The sequence below is a fragment of the Schistocerca piceifrons genome, chromosome 4, assembly GCF_021461385.2.
Source record: "Schistocerca piceifrons isolate TAMUIC-IGC-003096 chromosome 4, iqSchPice1.1, whole genome shotgun sequence".
Taxonomy (NCBI): Eukaryota; Metazoa; Arthropoda; class Insecta; order Orthoptera; family Acrididae; genus Schistocerca; species Schistocerca piceifrons.
The window spans coordinates 124,726,766-124,750,892 of record NC_060141.1 but is presented as its reverse complement, the minus strand read 5'-3'; positions in this window follow the sequence as shown (position 1 = coordinate 124,750,892).

Sequence of the window (24,127 nt, the reverse complement as noted above, 5' to 3'; positions counted from 1 at the left end):
TGTGTGTTTAGTGAGTGAACAGTGTGGCATTACATTATTTAAAAAGTCATTTGTAAAAAAAGTATTGCATACTAGGAGTAAATCTAAGAGGGGATTGTCTCTAACTAGTAGTCTGTAAATGTATGTGTATACGAATTAGCTTATTTTAAATTGGTCTAAACTTGTAAATACTTTGACATGTCTTATATCCTTGTAAAAAGATATCTTCGAATGAATAAAGCTACTACTACTATTACTACTACTACTACTAGGTGTGCAAGCTTTCAGTACCCGTGGCTCGTTCTTCTGGCAGAAAGATTGAGAGGTGAGGAAGAGGGAGGTTTAGGAAAAGGGGAGAGTTATGTAAAAGTTGCACAGAACTTGGGTCAGTAGAGACTTACTGGATGGGATGAGTATGTTGCACCAGTGCAATGGCCAGATTTGTGGGGCAGTTGGATGTGACAGTGGCCTGATGTTGGACATCAGGATATGGGAATGTGGGGGCAGCATACTTATTGTCAAGGTTCCAGTCAATCACATTAGAGCACTACAAGCAAGGATTGATGTGCTGTGTGCCGCTTCACATCTGTGCCTGCTCTCCAAAAACATGGAAAGGGCTCCTAGCAACATTCTGCATCATCCCACACTGTTGGTCAGGGACTAGCAGCAGCCAGACTAGGAAATTGTTGTCCCATGCATAGGCCGCCATTAGCACCGCAATACAAATGGTTGTGTTTGGTCAGGTGTCATGGCAGGGAAGCACAGACTGCTGATTAATGGTGTCACATTGTGTGCAGCGCTGAATTGACCAACATTACAGTAACTACACTATTGAACTGATCGTTTTATGTTGCAGTCAGGGAGATGTAACATAGCACCCACAGCTATGGCATAAATCAATTACTTAAAAATTTATTTACTGCTAAAGCTCACTTTTATGTGACATCATTATAAGGTGATGCATTTCTCAAGTTTGTTGATTTGTAACCAGAAGATACACAATCTGCTGTAAATTTTATAATTTTTGTTATGGACTGAAGACTCAGATGTGAAGTCAAGATCATACATGAAATTTGCTGTATTTAGGTGGATTACTAGTTTTGTCTAGCAGTCTATCCATCTTCAGATCGTAAGACATTCTTGATTATTGTTGGTACTATCACAGTACACACATCATTGAAATCTTTCTTAAAATCACAACATCCACACATGACATAATTAAAAATCGTGTTCCATCATTTGTGGCCAGTGTAATTGAATGATAGTCATAAAACAAAGGCATTATGTTGTTACAATGTAGTAACTGACACAGTCAGTATTTACATCATTTTGTAACAGCTGTGTGAAGCCATAACGGCACCAACACTGATCAAGAATGTTTTATGATCTGAAGATGACTAGATCGTTAGCCAAAACTAATGAACTATCCAACTAAAGAAGATTTCACGTGTGATCTGAACTTCATTGGTTTTCAGTCCGTAATATAAATTAAAAAAGGATATAGTTATGTCACCTTTTCATTGTTAAACATGTGTGCTACCTCTTTTTTGATAAGCAATACAGAAATGCTCAGTTCACGGTACCTGAGCTCCTCAGCCAACAAAAGGGACTGATTATGTGCTTACGAGGTTTGACAAATGTACAACCTGACTAATGCGTACTTGTTATCTTAGTCGTGGATCACACACTGTCACTTCTATGCCCTGCAGCTGTGCTGGCTGAAATTCAGTAGGTTACCACAAGTTATTTTGCAGTTGAATGTGGCAAGTTTGTAAATTAAATACAAATAACACTGATTAATGATAAATAAGTGCAACAAATCCCTTAGGATTGTAATGGTAATGGTATGCAACACTAATGATTTAAATTTTGATGAATTAATTATTTATTCATTGATGAAAAACACAATGGTGACTGAATGGTGACATTACAGGAATGACTACCTTAATAAAAGTATGGAGTTATAGCTTCAAATAAACTGATAGTAATAGCATATGCACAGCAAAGTTTGTGTGTATGTGATTCTGGTGCAGCAGATTCCCTTAGCATCAGTAAAGTTTTTCAGTCTAATCAGTAACATTATCTAAAGCAATGAAATAATTTTAGACTCCGCACTGCTCACTGTCTTAGTCATGAAAAAGAGTTCCAAATTGCTGCAAGATCATAATATCAAAACCTTAGTAATTGTACTAAGTCCTTACAAAAACTAAAGCATTGAGTGGCCAAGTTGCCATCCAGTTTCTGTCACTTGACTAGCACAAATCAACTCGAACAGAGCTACTTGCAAAAGTTACTGTCTCACAGTCTCAGAACAGAATGTGTTCAGCACATCTGCATCCCACCTTTTACGCTCCTAAGGGCACATCAAACAACAACAAATTTAACAAAATGATCCAGCATTTTAGTTAGAAGTAACTTATAAGTAACAAACATATACTGTGAGGTGCACTTCTCTTTAGCAGTCCTTTTCCAACCTTGTGGGATAACCTAAGCCTACTGGTTTATTTATAAACGAAGTAATTATGTACCATGCACACATGTGCTAACACTTATTACAATGGAACTGTATTTTTCTGTACAAATTTCAGATTAACATCACCTGCTTGTAAGGAGCATCTTTTGTGCTCTTTCCAATGGTGGTTTCAGATAATGGATAAACTGTACGAATTCTGAATGACTTGTGTCTTTATTAACAGTCAACTGAATATTTAATTAACTAATAAGTGGAGCTGAGAACTATACATATGACCAATTTCCATATATGAGAAGGATATATGTAAAACATGCTGCATTCATTATGAGTGTATGTGCAGGGGAATTGTTATCCTTACTCATTTGCATAACTATTTATAATAAAATTGCTATAATTTAGGCTGCATAATAATGAGCAATGTGACACAACCACTGACTAAATCTGATTCCCTCACCTGTTGTCTGATAGCTGGGCAGTAATTACTCTCAGTGCATTTCCAAGCTGTTAATTCTTCTGATGCAACTTCTGTAATTTTTAAGTATAATTATCATTCAAGTTGCTGTATCCCTCCATAAAATTTCAGTGTAGGAAGACAGGTGGCCAGGAATAGCAGAGCAACCAACTGTCATCATCAGAGATCTGCACAAGGGCAAGTGATTAATCTGCACCTGTATCTGTAAACGTATTTTTGCTTAACTTCAATCAGTCCTGAAGTACAATCCAACATCATAGTCCAATCTTCACAGCAATATACTTCAATACTAAACACATAATAGGAGAGGCAGGACACGATGTAGTCTGTTCTTTGGTCAACAACTAAGTGATCAGAACCCTTAGCTGCAATGGCGCTGTCCTTTCTGCAGTCTGCAGAGGTTGCTCATTTTACAGCTGGTGGAGGCAAGATCCTGTGGGCACACATCATTAATTGCAGTGTTGTCCTGCATGATTGCTATTGGCATCTACCAGAAACATGTGATGTGTCACCAACTATCGCCAGGCTCTAACTCCCGTGATATCAACTGCAGCAACACCACACAAGCAGCTAGAAATGACCATGTCTAGTTTACAATTACATTAGCAGTGGTCCATTTCTATTCCTATTTTCATTGTTATGATCCCGTTGTTGCTGGTTATCATTGCCACAGTTTCATGGTCATAACCTCTGTCCATTCTTGGTTATCACTGACACATTTCCATGGTCATATCCTCTGTCTATTCTTCTAATGGTTTCTATTTATCTATCTTGATTGACCCCCCCCCCCCCCCCCCTCCATACAGCGACCAGTGATGCCTTCGCTAAGATTTTGCTATCTATCTTGAGTGATCTGCTGTAATAATGTGACATCCAATGCCTCCTATTGTTGTTTTGATTACAAGCATATCCATTTTTCTCTCATTTGTTTCTCTCTACATTCTCGCAATGTGTATCTCTGCTGTATGACCTTGCACGCCTAGTTTTCATCGTATGTGACATAGTTTCAGTTCACTCACAAGTTCCATCGAGAACAACCAAAAATTCTTTGAAATTGTTGTCTGGTACTGTTAATAATTTTTCTCTAATTTCAAAGACCATTTGGCTGTCAGGATCCTACAAAATATCGACTTGTGGCATGCCTTGTTCCCAGTAGTTTGCTAAATTCAGATACTTCCAAATTAACTGTGAAGCATGTCTTGCTTGACGTTATGTTGTTCCAGATCAAAAACCTCTTCAATGAGCTTTTCTTGCATTCCTCATGAGCAACTTTCTGTTACTTGTAATGCAATGTGTCTTCCCATACAATCTCTAACGAATCTGATTTTTTTGGTTTTTGTTCCAGTTTTGTGGCACTACACTGAGTTAATTTTATGAAACTCAGTGTATTAAAGAGTAGCGAAAGTGGCAGCTGAGAGGGGTAGGTCAGTTCTTCCATTCCTCGTCTTCGCTGCATTTCTGAGTGACAATGATAAGCCTTTGGTTAGTCCAGCTTGCTCTGACTCAGCTCTCACTGTTACCACAGGGTCGTTTCCACCATGGATGCTGTCTGGGTATCATCATAAGAAGCACAGCTACCAAATAAACACCTAACATTAAGAGGGTTTATTAAGGCAGTACTGCACTTCATTCATGCTGCTTCTGGTACATCATGTTGCTACCCACTATCCAGCGTTCATTTGTTTTTGCATTACATGAAAGAGTATGTTTCCAAAGACAGCAGTAATTTTCACTGGGTGGTATTGCTATTTTGGTTTTTAAGTTAAGATGACTGAGTTTCAAGACACACAGAGCCAAACCAAGTGTGTTATATACAAGGTATACAACTTTCATTGTTATCTTAAATACAGTGCCAGAAGAGACAATTCTTTATTTGCACCACAGACTACAACAGCAAAAGCATGTGGTGTTTCATTATGAACCATACAGAAAATATTTGCTGAAGCACAGGCAACAGAAGCCTGTGGTCAAGAAATGAAGTTTCAGTGTCCGAGAAAAAATATTAGTGAAGTAAGAAATGATGTAAACGATTCCTAGAAAGATGTTGGTGGTGGCACAGTATAGAAAGGACATGACCATGGCCATTTCCTACAAGACAATAGATAGCAGATGTTTTAAACAACAAGATAGTTTTCACAGGGGGCCGGCATTCAAGTGGAAGACTTCCGAAATCCTTTGGATTTAGGTACAGAAAATGCAACGATGGAAGATGCCTTCTGATAGAGAGATCTGATATTGTAGCAGCTACGGCTACTTTTCTGAGAAAAATACACATCAGAAAAGAAAATCATAATTGCCCTGTTATTTATCTCAATGAGACATGGCTCAATCAAAATCATTTCAGAAAGCACATGTGGCAGAATTTGAAAAGCAATGGAAGACTGAAAGTAGAACTGACAAAGGAAACTTATTGTCTGTAATACAGGATCATCTGAATATGGCTTTATCAAAGGTGCAGGACTAACACTTACATCCTGTAAAGCCAGTGATTGTCATGAAGACATGAATAGTGATGTATTTAAAAACTGGTTTTTAGATTTATCGCATAGTTCAGTAGAAGATTGTGAGATTGTCATGGATCATGCCAGTTACCATTTAAGAAGAAAGAAGAAAAATCTTAATTTACAGAGGATGAGAAAACTGTGCAGTTGCTAGAAAAGAAAAAAATTCAGGCCACAATACAAAAGCAGAAAAGTTGGAGGAAGTCAGACACCACAAACACCTTTCTAATCAATGTGAATTTCACAGCTTAGCAGCAGAAATGGGACAGGGGGTTGTGAGGTTGCCTCCTTACCACTGCCAATATATCCCAATGGAAAATTTGTGCCCCTAGTGAAAGGAAAAGGTACAAGCAAAAATTCCACATTCAGATTGAAAGATGTAGAGAATTTACTTGACAAAGCAGTTGATGATGTCACAGTGGAAAACTGGATGAGATGCATCTGCACGAGAACAACTTTCTGAAGGAAAGGATCCGAAAAAATGTCATTGACAGCATTGTCATTGTTTCAAATGATTCCTTGGATTGTAAGTCTTCAGAACAGGACAGGCGAATAAACATGTCTGTTCAGTCGTCTGTAGACTGTGTGTCTGGAGACAACTGTTCCAGTGGCTGCGGTAAGGTCCCAAGCGAGGCTATCTGCAGTACTCCGTGGCCATCTGCGGGCACTGATGGTGAGATATTGGTCTTCTTGTGGTGTTGTACACTGTGGATGTCCCGTACTGTAGCGCCTGGACACATTTCCTATCTGCTGGAATCGTTGCCATAATCTTGAGATCACACTTTGTGGCACACAGTGAGCCCATGCTACGACCTGCTGTGTTTCACTAGCCTCCAGTCGCCCTAGTATTCTACACCTCATAATGTCATCAATATGTGTTCTTTGAGCCATTTTTAACACACAGTCACCATTAACACTTTTGAAAATGTCTGCACACTTACTCGCTGTAGCATACTCTGACTTGCACCAACACACCTCTGCGTATGTGGACTACTGCCAGCGCCACCGTGCGACGACCGCAGGTCAGATGAACAGCATGGTCATAAACCAAGGTGATTTAAACCTGCAAACTGCCCACCAGAGCGTTGTTTCACCATGTATCAGCATTATCCTTAATTTATGAGCATGAGTGTATGTGATTATTCCAATTTAGGGTATTTGTAGTTGTAATCCCTAAGTATTTAGTTGAATTTACAGCCTTCTTATTTGTGTGACTTATCACGTAATCGAAGTTTATCGGATTTCTCTTAGTACTCATGTGAGCAATTTCACACTTTTCTTTATTCAGGGTCTAGGGTGTATACAGCCCGGGACAACCGGGAGATCGGGAAAAACCCAGGAATTTTTTCATCCGGGAGAAAACCGGGAAAAATACGGGAATTTTTTAGAAATCTGGGAATTTTTCAGAGTTTTAGTTCTCAATTAATTTTTTGTTATTTTGATTGCTAGCAACTGATAGTGTAACAATGAATATTACTCTTCCTCGCTGCTGCAGAATTATATTGCAGCTATAAAACATAAACAAGAGAAAAAAATTAAGTAAAACTTAAGTTGCAAAGAAAATGCACCATTTACAACAAAACAATCTGTACACACAAACATCTGCCAACAACAAAACGTATTAAAGGCTTTAGGACGAGAGACTATGCAGTACTTCATAACAGCAAACTGCTTGCGATGAGCGTGACGTCACAATTGTTTACGTTAACTTCGTTAGAGAAATGCCAGTCGCGCAAGAACTGTACATTCTCACGCTTCTGGCTACTTGGAAGTGTGGCTGTAGCAAGCACCCAGATGCTACCCGAAAACTTTTTTCTGGCACACAGTGTTTACATTTAGTTATTTTGCTGTTTCCTCTTCGTTTACAGATCTCACGTCATGAAAACAAAATGGACTTCTGTGACCAGGAGCCATCAATTCATAGATAAAATAGATTCACATGATTATGGAAGACTAAAATACGTTTCAGTTTTATTTTCAGGTTTTTAACAGTCGAGCATTAATTGCCTTGCAGAACGGTGAAGGTATTTTCGTCCGTTTGCTAAAGAAATTTGACTGTTCTTCATCTTTTCCGCTGAGGCAGTCAGTTTATTTGAAACGAAGTGTTTCGTTCCATACTATTGGCTAGTTTCAACTGTTTGCTGGATTTCAAGTGTACGTTTTCATCTTCTGGCACGTATGGAATTATCGATAAAATGAAATGAGAGTATGGCATCGTTGGCCGGGAGGCCCCTATTCGGGGAAGTTCAGCCACCAAGTGCAAGTCTTTATTTTATTCAACACCACGATAATAAAGAACCAAACACGGGATAATGCAGTATTGGTACTCCAAGAAAATTTACGTCCAGAAAACCACACTGAAAAGCTTAATATCAGGTTGGGACCTACTTCATTGTGAATCTGGACATACGAGTGTACACTTTAAGCGGAATTGGTTATTCTAGTATGGTTTACGAAATTCCGATGCTCTTGGATTATCGTGTGATGTTCTGTTTCTTTTACTACGTTATGTAGGTTCTCTTAATGCTTTAAACGCACGAACATACAGGCTACTCACAGGCGGTAACAACTGTTGTCTGGCGGCCAGTGGCAGCTGAAGAAACGAACCTGTTTCTAATATCTTGTGGGAAAATATTACAAATGGTGGTTTGAAAAGCGTCAATGTAAATATCCTTTTACGCAAGATGAATTATGTTACGTATGAGAATGTGCGATGAATTTCTTAAATCATAGACCGCTTGACTGTCGTTTGAAAGCTAAAATTTTACTGGCGGATTTGTGTTATGTATCTTAAAGTGTAACACACGTAAAAAAAGACCAGTTGAAACCTTAGCTTTTCTGGTGGCTAATTGATCTTTGAGACCGGTATTATATGTGAAAGCGTATCTTCCCTTGCAGCCACACTTGTATTTTAATTTAAACCATTAACTTTTTCTTGTCGTGTGTTCGCGCTATTTAACAGCGGTGTTGCTGTTGACTGACTACATCGCATGTTCTATGCTCTGAACACCTGCTTTCATTGGCTGGTGAGATCAGGTGGCATGAGCTATGATTGACTTACAAAAGCGCATCGCAATCTTGATTTCAGTGCTTCGGAAACTAACTTGCCGAGTTTGGTGGAAATTCAAATTTATACTTTTGTAATATTAAAATATGCAGCATAGGCCTACTTGTTGCTGCATATAATTTTTTTTCCCCGCTCGCGGTTATTTACTAATATGCCGGAAATTTCAGGCCAGTGTATGAAACCTTAACCCGTTAAAGGATTGATAAGTTTTACAGCTTCGAGGGAACGTATCCTGTCATTTAACACGGAAAAAGTGTATTTTCGTCCGGGAGAAAGTGTATTTTGTACCAGCAAATCTGGGACAAATCCGGGAATTTTTTTTCCTTGTCCATGTATACACTGTGAGGGTCAATTGCCACTTTTTGCACCACACAGATAGCTTATCTAATTCATTTTGGTCATCTGATGACCTTACAAGACGGTAAATGACAGCATCATCTGCAGACAATCTAAGACAGCTTCTCAGATTGTCTACCATGTCGTTAATATAGATTAGGAACAATAGAGGGCCTATAACACTTCCTTGGTGAACGCCAGATATTATTTCTGTTTTACTCGATGACTTTTTGTCTATTACTACGACCAGCGACCTTTCTGACAGGAACTCACGAATCCAGTCGCACAACTGAGGCGATATTCCAAACACACACAGTTTGGTTAGGAGATGCTTGTGAGGAATGGTGTCGAAAGCCTTCTGGAAATCTAAATATATGGAATCAATTTGACATACCCTGTCGATTGCACTCATTAACTTAGGAGTATAAAGAGCTAGTTGTGTTTTGCAAGAACGATATTTTCTGAATCCGTGCTGACTACGTGTCAATAAATTGTTTTCGTCAAGGTACTGCATAATGTTCGAATACAGTATATGTTCCAAAACCCTACTTCAAATTGAAGTTAGTGATATGGACCTGTAATTCAATGGATTACTCCTACTTTCCGTTTTGGGTGTTGGCGTGACTTGAGCAATTTTCCAGTCTTTAGGTACGGATCTTTCTGTGAGCGAGGGGTTGTATATAATTGCTAAATATGGAGCTATTGTATCAGCATGCTCTGAGAGGAGCCTGACTGGTATACAATGTGGACCGGAAGCCTTGATTTTATTAAGTGATTCACACTGCTTTGCAACACCGAGGATGTCTGTTACTATGTTTCTCATCATGGCAGTTGCTCTTGATTGGAATTCAGCAATATTTACTTTGTCTTCTTTGGTGAAGGAGTTTCAGAAAATTGTGTTTAATAACTCTGCATTAGTGGCACTGTTATCAATGACTTCACCATTGTTATCGCGCAGTGAAGGTATTGATTGCGCATTGCCACTGGTGTGCTTTATGTATGACCAGTATCTCTTTGGGTTTTCTGCCAGATTTCGAGGTAGAGTTTCATTGTGGAAGTTACTGAAAACATCTCGCATTGAAGTACGTGCTATATTTCAAACTTCTGCAAAACTTTGCCATTTGGCATGCTTTTTTCTCTGCTTCTGCTACAGCGATCTGATCTGTTTTATGTACCATGGGGGATCAGTACCAGGACTTACTAATTTATGTGGTATATATCTCTCAATTGCTGTCGATACTATCTCTTTGAAATCATTCGACAATTTTTCTACTCTTACATGATCAGATCGGAAGGAGTGCAGACTGTCTCTTAAAAAGGCGTTAAGAGCATATTGATCAGCTTTTTTAAATAGATATACTTTGCATTTCTTTTTGATGGTTGTAGGAGTTACAGTTTTCAGCTGAGCAGTTACTGCCTTGTGCTCGCTAATCCCTGTATTCGTCACAATACTCACTATTTGTCCAGGATTATTTGTTGCTAAGAGGTCAATTATGCTTTCGCAACCATTTATGCTTCGGTGGGCTCATGAAATAATTGTTCAAAATAATTGTCTGAGAAAGCATTCAGTACAATTTCGGATGATGTTTTATGCCTGCCGCCGGCTTTAAACGTATAATTTTTCCAGCATATCAAGGTTAGATTAAAGTCACCACCGACTGTAATTGTATGAATGGGGTACCTATTTGAAATGAGAGTCAAGTTTTCTTTGAACTGTTCAGCAACTATATCTTCTGAGTCGGGGGTCCATAAAATGACCCAATTAATAGTTCAGTCAGATTGTCAAGTATAGCCTCTACCCATACTATTTCGCAGAAACTATCTACGTCAGTTCCACTACAAGGCAAACTACTTCTGACAGCAATAAATACTACACCACTAATTGTATTTAATCTCTCCTTTCTGAACGCTGTTAGATCATTAGAAAAAATTTCTGCTGTACTTATTTCTGGCTTTAGCCAGCTTTCTCTACCTCTAACTAATTGAGCTTTAGTGCTTTCTATTAGGGCTTGGACCTCTGGTTCTATCCCAACACAGCTATGACAATTTACAACTACAATACCGATCGTTTCTACAACTAACTTGCTGTGTTTTACATGCCCCCTTTTACCCCTTCTGGGTACAGATGTGTGAAGCTAATGATGCCATAAAAATACCATCTTCTGGCATGTACAATGTTACAAGTGTTTCTACTCCTACGTGATTAGTGTTTCTTGTAATTTTTCTTCCTATTCCCTACCTGCAACGTCAACTGATTCCATTCAAACTGGATATCTCAGATTGTTAAATCTTGACTTTTGGTGTTCTGACACCTGTTTCTTTAACTTGGTCATTAATTTCATAGACATCCAATTTTACATTATGCGTGTCATCTGTGATTGCATTTTTGACAATTGTCAATTCCTTGCCAGTGGTTCCCAGAAACTTCTGTGCTTCTCCTATATTTCATGTATGTATTCCTTTCTCGCATTTTCATGTGTATCTACACTATGTGATCAAAAGTATCTGGAAACATGGCTGAAAATGACTTACAAGTTTGTGGTGCTCTTCAATGGTAATGCTAGATTCAATATGGTGTTGGCGCACCCTTATCCTTGATAACAGCTTCCACTCTTGCAGGCATACATTCAGTCAGGTGCTGGAAAGTTTCTTGGGGAATGGTTGCCCATTCTTCAGGGAGTGGTGCGCTGAGGAGAGGTATCGATGTTAGTTGGTGAAGCCTGGTGTTCCACAACATCCCAAAGGTTTTCTATAGGATTCAAGTCAGGACTCTGTGCAGGCCAGTCAATTACAGGGATGTTATTGTCATGTAACTACTTCGCCACAGGCCGTGCATTATAAACAGGTGCTCAATTGTGTTGAAAGATGCAATCGCTATCCCCAAATTGCTCTTCAACAGTGGGAAGCAAGAAGGTGCTTAAAACATCAATGTAGGCCTGTGCTGTGATAGTGCCATGCAAAACAACAAGGGGTGCAAATCCCCTCCATGAAAAACGCAACCACACCATAACACCACCGCCTCTGAATTTTACTGTTGGCAGTACACATGCCGGCAGATGACATTCACCGAGCATTCACCATTCCCACACCCTGCCATCAGATCACCACATTGTGTACCATGATTTGTCACTCCACACAACATTTTTCCACTCTTTAATCGTCCAATGTTTACGCTCCTTACACAAAGCGAGGCGTCTTTTTGCATTTACCAGCGTGGTGTGCGGCTTATGAGCAGCCACTTGACCATGAAATCCAAGTTTTCTCACCTCCTGCCTAATTGTCATAGTACTTGCAGTGGATCCTGATGCAGTTTGGAATTCCTGTGTGATGGTCTGGATAGATGTCTGCCTGTTACACATTATGACCCTGTTCAACTGTCGGTGGTTTTTGTCAGTCAACAGACGAAGTCAGCCTGTACGCTTTTGTGCTGTGCATTTCCCCTCATGTTTCCACTTTATTATCACATCAGAAACAGTGGATGTAAGGATGTTTAGGAGTGTGGAAATCTCACGTACAGACTTATGATACAAGCGATATCCAGTCACCTGACCATGTTCGAAGCCCATGAGTTCCGCAGAGTGCCCCATTCTGCTCTCTCACAGTGTCTGATGACTACTGATGTCACTGATATGGAGTACCTGGTGGCAGTAGGCTGCAGCACAGTGCACCTAATATGAAAATTGTATGCTTTGGGGGTGTCCGGATACTTTTAATCTCATAGTGTATTTGTATTCCAATAACTTCTACAATGTGCACATGTGTTCTTGCATTGTATTCTTCATACTCTTCCTGAAAATCATTGTGCAGTTTATTGGCTTTTGCATTTCTCCACTTTCAGAATTTCTTATCCTGCATTTCATGCCATTTCCTGAATTTGGTATCAGACATTTTTATGAACTGTTCACCTTTTTGCTCTACATATGTGTCAAATTGTGGCTCTATCAAAATTTTCATTTATGGAAAATTCTCAACAAAATATGATTGTTTCATTCATACCCGAGATCTTACCAGCACTGCATCACGTCCGGCATCATAAAGTCACAATTGAGGCAGGTGGTATTGAGCATCCTGCAGCGTTCAGTATTAGGTTCTACACTCTTTTCAATGTACGTAAATGATATGTCATCAGTTTTGTCCTACTGCAAATGTCCTATGTATGCTGATGGCTTCTACTTTTATCCAAGTGCAAAACCCATAAACCTGAAGACAGCTATTAAAAATCTCAATACCAACCTGTGTGCACTACCAAAATGGGTATGGGATATAGGATCAAATATCAACCCATCCAAAACCCAAGTGGTACTGTTTGATCATTCTAGGCTCATTATCCCTAAATATCAGGGATTCCTAACATGTTTAACCCTAAATGGGACAAATATCAACTTCTCCCTTTCACCAGAAAGTTAACAAGTAATAAGAGGTCAAAATCTAAAATGGATAGAGCACATAATTGTAATGTGCAAGAAGGCAGCAGCATCTCTCCATACCCTACAAAAATATAAAAAGTTCTTCCATTTGGACCTGAAAATGAAATTTGTGCAAATGCTTATATTTCAGATTATTGATTACAGCGATGTTATCCTGCCGGAGCCGAGTGGTTCTAGGCGCTACAGTCTGGAACCGCGCGACCGCTACGGTCACAGGTTCGAATCGTGCCTCGGGCATGGATGGGTGTGATTTCCTCAGGTTAGTTAGGTTTAAGTAGTTCTAAGTTCTAGGGGACTGATGACCTCAGATGTTAAGTCCCATAGTGCTCAGAGCCATTTGAACCTTTTTGATGTTATCCTACGAGACCTTTCTCAGGAAAGTTCATGTCACCTGGAAATGGCTATGAATGTCTGTGTTCATTATATCAGTGATGTTTGACTCTTTGATCACATTTCACCATCACTTGCACAGATGCCCTGGCTGCGTGCAGACAAGCACAAAGATTTCCATGCCCTCTGTCTTGTCTCCTGTCTTATCAATGAGCACTGGACCTCGTATCTCTCCTTAACCTTAACGCCCGTGCCTGAACAACATGGCACAAGTACCCATTCCTATCAGAGCAAACTCCTTTCCATCGAACTCCATCACTCAGTCACCTTCTTGAAGTCCTTCTCAGTAGCAGGAACTCGACAGTGGAACAACCTCCCGCATTGTATTAGAGAAATAAATAACATCTCCAGCATTGGAAGATAGCTAATGACATATCTGCTAAAGCAACAATAAGATTACCATTGTTCCTGTACACACTCATTACCTTTTAAATTTCCTTTTCCAAGAACTTACTATATCAGAAAACATCTGTTTTGTAGACCAATAAATTTTTCTTTTATCTGCCACTATCATTATTGTTATTAATGTCACAATTGTCATCATTACTATTATTATTATGTATTTATTATTATTATTGTTACTGTTATCACTGTTAGTGGCTCCAGCTGCAGTAGAACAAGTAACGTCAGTATTAACTTTGTTAGTTCATAGTTAGTATAATTTGCTGCACCATCATTTCAGACCCTCAAATCATTGTAATACTAGTTGTCACATTAAAATGATTATTTTCTTAGGTAACTCCGATTATGGTGAAATATGTACTGTGTTTGTGAAGCCCAGGTCTGATATAAGAGAGGGTCTGATGGCCAAATCAGATCAAGTTAAAGAAATAAAAATATTTCATGTTCCTTAAAGTTTGGCATAAGTGCTTTCTCAGTTCTTCTGTCTTTGTATTCTGTTGTGAAATAGGTTCCACTTTTCTCTGTAGTGTCTTGTTGCAGCTTTTCTAATGTAATAGACCAACAACCTGAGACATAACACCCATTTTAAATTAAAATTGTACTTGCAGTGTTTTTATGATAATTCCAAACTAATACGTATAATCAATAGGTCATGTGAAACATTGAATCTGAGAAATATTATATATATATATGTCTATTTCGTTAATTTACTATGAAGGAGGCTATTTCAAGTTTAAATTGATCTGCTATGTGGCGGCACTATATTTTGCAATTGATACTGTCAAAATCAAATGTATTTCGTTAATTTATTGAGTTAAGGAGAAAAATGAATGATGTTATTGCAAAATGTGTATATAGATTCTGCGAAGTCACTGACTTATGCCTGTTTGTCAAGAGATTTCTAAGTGACCACCGCACGAATGAGTTTAGTAAAAATAACAAGAAAATAACAAGACGCTCTCTCTTTGATGGAGATCTTTGGAGGTGGCAGTGGAAGACTTTCTGCTTTGTTTGATGTGGGGGTATAAAGGCTGCACAGTGGTGTGACGGCTTTTCTTTGTTCTATTGTAACAATCTCAAGATATGAATAAAACATTTTGGAAACTATAAAAACGTGTAGCACAAATAAATGGCATGTAATTAACTGCTTGACCAGTGGTCATATCACCAAGAGATCAATTATCCTTTGCATAACAGTGGAAGCAGGTCAACTCACAGCACCAGTGATAGCAGAAAGAGAAGAGGAACTTTTTAAACCACATTTTTTAAGCATTAACATGTGACATTCATGTTGCATATTCTTGGCCCTTAGGGTCTGAGTTCCTCAAAGAAAAACGGAGCAATCATGAAGTGTGCTATGAAGCCACATCACACATGACATGTTCACTTTAGAGGGGAACTTCATGAAAGTTTAGTGACAATCCCCAAATGCAACAATTGTGTGTTCACTGCCCCAGTGAGCATAAAGTTTGCTTCACCACTCCACAAAGAGTTCCAAGGCCACATGGCCTTCAACCCTTGCAAGAAATGTAAGAGCAAAGTGTACTCAAATGTCTACATCATACATCAAAAATTGGTGAGTAGTATGAAGTTAGTATGGATACCATTTCACAATTGTTGGCAGCACTTTTCCAACAGTGGACCATGGAATGTTCAGCCATAATGACATAACCCGTGCACTGATTGAAGATTGCATGTTGCATCCAGCATTCTCAGCCATGGAAAAAGTAATTTCTTTAACAATTTGTGGTGCAATTGGTTGGCGGCCTGTCACAGGAGCAACAGACTTTCTTATCATGTTCTTCAGTCCTGGCGCAGAAAGACAACCTCTCTGTAGTCCTTTAATGCATTGATACACATGAAGAGCAGTAGCATTATTGCTGCTGTTTTGATACAACAGCTTTATGATTAAAGCCCTGCTCACTTTGTTCAGACCCATCTTGATTGTCTGCAACTGTAATGCACACTGAAGCTTGTGTTTCAATCCACGTTACTGTGCCAGTACCGCTGTCTGATGACACTAACACTGCTAACAACACAAACCTGCAACTCACAGCTGAACATCACTCCTATAAAGTTGGGTATCCATGTGGTTAATAGTTTTCCATCTAGAGTGGCTCAAATAGGAAAGGTTTAATTCTAACCATCCTTTAGAAACATTAGTGAATGTAACAGCTGCTGTTATGAAAGGCTGATTCAGTTTGTGAGTGTGGTTATGCAATTTTGCGCATGTACATATTAGGTTTCACAGTTTGCTGTAATTCTGTTATAAATATGTCACATTTGTTTAGTGAGCAAGAACTTTTGGAAGCTCAAGAAGAAGAATTGCTGAGTAATTCACCTCACACCTTTTTTTGGTAGGATAATTGAGGTGTCCAAAAGCAAACTGCATCAAATCCACATTTTCTTTAAAATGAGTTGGTGCCACCATTTTGTTTCTACCCAAAAACGTTCCTGCAAAAAATCCTATAATTACAAAAGTCAGTTTATCCACTTCTGGTTGTAAAGCAGAATTGAGTGAATCCATTGTGTGATGAAGTGGCAGAACTTGGTGAATCCTTAGCAAATGCCATTGTCTAAGAAGATATGAAGATGCAAAACTCACTTTGTACACATTATGTATTTTGTCTGAATAATGCTGCTTTTCTGGTTTATTGCTTCAAGAACTTTAGTTTTGAGCCTATGTGTGGCAATTTCATTAAGTTGTCCCAACTGAATGCTACCACGAAACAAAAAGCAGTAAGATATTGCCAGTTAGCTAGCCATATTGTTGCATTATTCTTGGCTCGATTTGTTTGTGAGTGCATGGAGAATGTTTATATATTATCATTGGATAAAATAGCAAGTAAAATATCAAGAGTGCTTTACCAATTCCTCCATAATCATGGATGTTAATTACGGAATGCGTGTATAACCAGGTACAAAAGGTAAAGCCCATAAAAGATCAGCAAATCCTTCTGACTGCAGGAGGAACAAAACAAAGTGCATGAGGTAAGATTCAAACATCAATCTACATATTTTGTGCTATTTCTCTACAAGGAAATAATAAGAACTTCATTATCAGCATATCTGTAAACATTTATTTATGCTGCAATTTGTTACTTTCATCAGGAGTTGCTCAACCTGGCAAGCGTCTGGGCATGGACATTGGACGGGCTGGTTGGCCTTCTTCTTGAGTGGGACTCTGCACTGGAGACCTGCCTCAGCCTTAAACACTTCACGACTGTGATAGCTCATGATGTGTGGGTCACCACAGTTCTTGCACTTGGGAGGGTGCATCTTTGGCAGCAGGCATTTCCCCAGCTCATGATGTGTGGGTCACCACAGTTCTTGCACTTGGGAGGGTGCATTTTTGGTAGCAGGCATTTCACACATGCCTCAGGGAAGTTACAATGGTGTGCCACATGTTACAGCCCTTGGCACTGGAAGCAGTGGGGCAAGCCACTCTTGATCCATAGGTGTTTGATGGTGGCCTGAGTGTCGGCCACCCTCTTCACCGAAGAGATCGTCTTGTTCTCCTCATTCTCGTTAGCGATCACCAGGAGTGATGGTGACTGTCTCTGTGAATAGATGGATTTGATGCACATCATTGAACATACACCAAATCCAATGTCATCCAATGCTTCTTCTGGGAGGTCTAGATCTACACTCTTTGAGAAACCCTTGAAGGCTGCCTTGATAAGATTGTCTGGGGAACATCATAAGTGTAGAAAGGAAGTGACAGCTCTGCTGCCTCACCTGTGACCTTCTTGAAATCTTCAATATTTGAGAGGTGGACTCGCACATTGTCGTTTCCTGCTTCCCTCACAGTGAAAACAGCTGCAGTCCACTTTTTGAGGCACTCCAGGAATCCTTTGTAGTCCTTAACCTGCATGATGCTGGGAGGAAGTCAAAGCTCAGACTACCTGGCAGGGATTGTCGGATTGGAGCTTGCCATGTCCTTTGTGCATTTGCTTCCACCACTCGCATGGCCAGCCTCTGCTGCCGGTGGTTGATCCCAGTTGGTGACTGGAGTGATGGTGGTCACTTCGGTGGCCAGAAGTTTTGGTCGAATGGAAAAGGTTATCAGGTCTAAAGTCACAGTTACCGTACCAACTGAGTGCATTTAAATGTTCAACAATCACACAATAGTTTTCCAGCTAGGAATAGGTCTCACAATCAGTGTTGGTAAGATGCAGTTGCTGATGCCATAAAACGACCTAGCTAGTGGCACTTCAGATTTGCCCCTATGGAAAGTATTGTGGTAGCCAGAAGTAAACTTGGAAATATATTATTAAGAGGTGAAGCGACCTACAGAATGGACACTGGTGAAGGAAGAGGGACATGCAGATGAGGCAAATGTTATCCAAATTTGAAGAGCTTTCGAGGAAGCAAAAGTGAGGGACATTGATTTCCTGCTAAAAAATCATTTTGGACAGACCTGGGAAGTAAACAAAAATCTTTGTTTCTACAGGAATATAATCTGTGCTGTGAACAATGTAGAGGAGGACGTTTTAACTACTTCCAAACTTTTGTTAAATGTCACATACTTTTTAATCACAGTCAGATGAAATTATTAAATCATTTTCTTCTTTTCTTTGTACCAGCATTAAGGTGTCTTTTTGCAGTTATATTATGTTAATATATGCACTATTAAATCATTTTCTCCTCTCCTTTGTACCATTATTAAGGTATCTTCTTACTATTTTGTTATGATAGTATGTGCACACTCATCTCTATGTTAGTGAAACTCTGTAGATCTTTGGGAATGGACACAATACTTGGTGAATCCAAATTATTTTACGTTGTAGGTAGTAAAAGAGAAGCCAAAAATTTTAGGGAGTGTCAGAAATATACTCCTTAGGTAAACATAAACCTACAATGCAAAGGAATTTCGAATATCTGTCCTACAAAGGAAGTAAGACGTTTTTCATGTTTCCTGAAAAAAAATGTTCTGATGTGTTCACTGCATTTTGCTTTTGGGTGCCTCATTTATACTTTCTGTCATCATTATTTTAAAATTTGTAATCTATCAAAGAACTGAAGTAAATATGAAAAGTAAATCTTTAAGCATGGTAGTGTGTGGTACGCTTCAAGACAGATCAATTACATATGTGCCATAATGCTTTAAACAATGATGTAAATGGCTGGTTTTCTAGGCCTGACATTCTTCTAAGTGGCTGGTTTTCAAAATATTAGTTGGAAAAGTAGTTACATTGATTTTGGTCTCAATGGCAATTTGCTTCCAATGTTTTGTGCTTTTTCAGGGCATTTCGAAGTGCTGCTCCCTGCAAAACATTTCATTTCATCGATGTTGCTTAGGTGATGCTGGCTGTGAAATGATATGCAACACTATTAAGAACTCACCTAACATACGGACAATAGGAATGTCTGGATGCAATATAAGTGAAAAAGGAGCATATCACCTCTACCTCTTACTAAAGGTAAACTGCTTATCTTATATGGGATTTGTTTAGAGACTTGTAATTTTAGCAGTGTTTGTTCAGAATTATTGTCCAGTACTGGGAAATTCTAGTACTGATCAAAATTATAATGAAATTAATTTTTTTAGTAGAGTAGATTTCCATGATATGTTAGTTTCAGAATCAGGTGGAAAATAAAGCGCACTGTTTTTTCTTTATACAAAATGCCATAAATGCCCAGAGCCAAAGACAAATAGTTGTGTAAGTGAAAAATTTGGAAAAAAGGAATAGGAAAACAAATTTCTAATTGTATACATGTTGCAGGAAAATCATATATTTGAACATTGGATGCTTGAGTACAATGAAAATTATAATGAGGTGAGGTGTTCAAATCTGAGGTTTCAATGAGTAGGGAACTCTTCATCTTTCACAGTGTAAAATGTTGCTCTGAGACTGATAAGTTTTTTTGAAACCAGATTAAAGAACACATCATTCAAGAGACCGAGATAAAAACTAGAAAATAAACCAACTGGTTTGCAGCTTGTTCAGTAATTCATAGTGTTGCAATAGGGAGAGCATTTGTTCAGTCAAAAATTATTATTGCATTACAAGTTGGCCAGCCTAATGTGAAATGAAACTTTTTTTAAATGGTGGTGGCGAAATCATGTGTAAAGAGGAAAGAGAAATTAGAAAAAAGCTTAGAAATAGAGGACATAAAAAAGTGCAAAAGGGGAAAAGTGAAGAACAAACAAGAATGAATAAAAAATGAGAAAAACAAAATGAGAAAAAGGAAAGTGGATAGAGAATGAAAAAGAAATCGGAAAAAGAGTAGCTTGGGGTGGGGAAAGTAGAAGGTAAACAAAAACAGAACAGAAATGTGGAAGTGATACTATTTATGTCAAATCGGGATTCAGTCATTGGAGGATAAAATCTTCCCTACTTTTTCCAAAGTTCTGGTAGTGGAAAAAAGAGTATGAACATCATATTTAGTGTAACAAATATCCAACTTCTTACAATCATGTTTGAAGAAATGATATGCTACAAACACTTGTTGTACTATTCTGATATGAACATATTTAAACCAATCTGTCAACTGTGGTAAATGTAGTGACGTAACAAGACTGTTACGCCACACGGTAGTAGCCGAAAGAAAGGCACGCGTACACACACGCCGACAGGCGTGAATTCTGGAACAGGATAACTATTGAATGGTAGCAAGAAAAGTACGTAGCTGCTTTATACTTAACTTTAATGTCTCCTTGTGATACATCTCCCTTGACTATACAAATGCGACTCGTAAGATACATGCACTGTTACAATTGGCGCCTTGCTAGGTCGTAGCCATGGACTTAGCAGAAGGCTATTCTAACTGTCTCTCGGCAAATGAGAGGAAGGCTTCGTCCGTATTGTCGCTAGCAATGTCGTCGTACAACTGGGGCGAGTGCTCATTCGTATCTCGAGACCTGCCTTGTGGTGGCGCTAGGTCTGCGATCACACAGTGGTGGCACGCGGGTCCGACATGTACTAATTGGACCGCGGCCAATTTAAGCTACCACCTAGCAAGTGTGGTGTCTGGCGGTGACACCACATTTCTCCCCCGCAAATCAGCGAACGGTCGTGAGATAAGGCTTCCGCCCGCCGTGGGGAGGACCCCATGTTGACGTATGTGATGAGGTGGGGAGCCTAACAACAGGCGAGGCTGTGCCACCCGCACCCGGCCATTCGGTCCGAGGGGAGCTAGGAAACGCCTGAAAACCTAGTCCAGGGTGCACGTCAACATGCGGTGTATGCGCCCGTAAAGAGACAGGAGGGGCCGAAGGGTCGACCTCCATTGCGTCGGGGTAGCCGACGCGCGATGACGTTATGTGGTCCGGAGTGGGCGGGAGTTCCATGGCGGAGGACAGCTGGTCACGGGAAGCGATCGGCGGCGCATGACCCTGGGAGGCTCTTGGCGGCTGCAGCGAAGCGCCGAATGGGGGCGGCGCCGGCTGGAGTACCGGCGGCTGCGGCGGCGGCGGCGGCTGCGGCTGCGGCGGCACGTCGCCATGGGGCAAAATGGAAGGCATCATCGGTAACACCTGGGGATGAGGCGAGCCAGTAGATGGGTCCCCAGGGCGCTGACCGGACGGCACCGTCGCTGAAAGCAGACGGGGAGCGGCAGAACCCGTGCGACGACAGAGGCGCAGCTGATTGAGATGCCGACGCACCTCACCAGAGGCCCCCAAAACCAAATACATCGCGCGGCTGAGGCAGCGAAGAATGCGCCCTGCGAGCCAACGCCGTGAACCTCGATAGTTGCGATAAAATACAACGTCGCCTGGAGCAAAAGCAGGAGTCTGCCGCTGTACAGGAACCTGATGCGGCGGATGCAGCAAAGACATCAAGGTGCGATGAGGACGACCGTGGAGCAACTCAGCCGGCGAGCGGCCATCTCGGGGCTGAGAGCGATACGAAGACAAAAAGAGCAACAATGCGTCCTCCCGAGAATGCGACTCTTTCAATTTCAACATCTGTGACTTGAAAGTCCGGACCAATCGTTCAGCGGCACCGTTTGACTGAGGCGAAAACGGCGCGGATGTCAGATGTTGAATACCATTGGCCTGGCAGAATGACTGAAATTCTGCGGACATGAATTGTGGGCCATTGTCGGAAACAATAGTCTGCGGAAGGCCTTCAATGCAAAAGATAGCAGACAACGCTTGGATGGCGGCGGAGGACGTCGTGGAAGACATCCGGACAACAAAAGGAAAATTACTGAAGGCGTCGACCAGAACCAACCATCGAGCATTCCAGAATGGACCAGCAAAATCAATGTGCAAGCGTTGCCAAGGGGAAGTGGGTTTTGGCCATGCAAAGACTTTCCGCGGCGGTGCGGATTGTTGTTCGGCACACGCCATGCAAGAAGAACGCATAGTCGTAATTGCAGCATCGATTCCGAACCAAGTACAGTGCTGACGAGCAAGTTGTTTCGTTCGCACTATACCCCAATGTCCTTGGTGAAGAAGCCGTAAAACAGAGGACTGTAACGAACGGGGGACCACGACTCGGGACTGATCATTATCAGAACGCAACAACAAAACACCACGTCGAACAAAAAGTCTCTCCTTGTGAGCAAAAAATCGGCGAACCAACGGATCCTCGATCCGAGACTTTGACAAAGGCCATTGCGGAGCAACAAAACGCAAAACGGTAGCAAGGACAGGGTCAGCAGCTGTGGCTGTAGCTACCCGACGAAAATCAATCGGAAACGATTCGACCACTTCATCCGTTTCCGAATCAATGAACATGCAAGCAAGTTCGGAAGAATCGAATGCTTTATCCTCAGCAACAGGCAAACGGGACAACGCATCGGCGTTTCCATGCTTAGCAGTGGACCGATACAAGATATCGTAGCGGTACTGCGAGAGAAAAATAGACCAGCGAACGAATTTCTGCGCTGTACGCGGAGGTACAGGCTTGTTCGGATGAAAAAGCGATGTCAAAGGTTTGTGGTCTGTGATGATGGTAAAGTGACGACCATACAAGAAATCATGGAACTTAGTAACACCAAACACGAGAGCCAAAGCTTATTTCTCTACCTGTGAGTAAATTTTTTTTTTTTTTTTTTTTTTTTTTTTTTTTTTTTTTTTTTTTTTTTTTTTTTTTTGCGCAGATGAGAGCAATTTTGACGCAAAGGCAATAGGGCGATCATGCGAGCCAACTTTGTGCGCAAGCACAGCACCGATCCCGAAATCCGATGCATCGACCATCAACAAAAGGGGTTGCTGGGGATCGAAAGGCGTGAGGCAAGTATTAGAAAGCAACGCCGATTTCAACTGGCGAAAGGCGCGTTCGCATTCCGTCGTCCAGATGAACGGAGCACCTTTACGGCGTAAGCGATGAAGCGGAGCGGAAATGGAAGAGTCATTGCGCACATATTTATGATAATAGTTAATTTTACCCAACACACTCTGTAGCTGTTTCAGATTTTGAGGGGAAGGCAAATCTTGTATGGCACAGAGGTGCTCTGGACTCGGATGTATGCCTTGGGCATTGATGACATGGCCCAGGTATGGTAAGTCACAAGCAAAAAAACACACATTTGTCCTTCCTCAAGCGAAGACCATTTTGTCGCAAGACCTGAAATAACGTTCGTACGTTCGCAAGATGATCTTCTTCGGTCTGTCCGGAGATCACTATATCGTCCAGATAGTTTGCTGCAGTAGGGACCGACGCACAAATAGTTTGTAAATATTGCTGAAACAAGGCAGGGGCGGATGCACACCCGAACGGCAGTCTTTTGAACCTGTACAATCCAAGATGCGTGTTAACCACCAACACGCGCTGGGATTCGTCGTCCACCGGTATTTGCAAGTACGCATCGGCGAGATCCAACTTTGAAAAATATTTTCCCGGGCACAGTTTAGCAAAAAGATCTTCCGGGCGGGGCAAAGGAAAAGTAGCAGTCACTAGTTGTGGATTCACTGTGGCCTTGAAGTCCACGCAAAGTCTCAATTTTCTGGAAGGTTTTGGCAAAATTACTAAGGGTGAGGCCCAGAGAGAAGCTTGCACACGTTCAATTACACCCTGTGATTCGAGATCGTTTAATGTTCTTGCGACCTCATCACGCAATGCGTGGGGAACATTGCGCGCTCTGAAAAATTTCGGTTGCGCGTTGACTTTCAGTTCCAAATGTGCT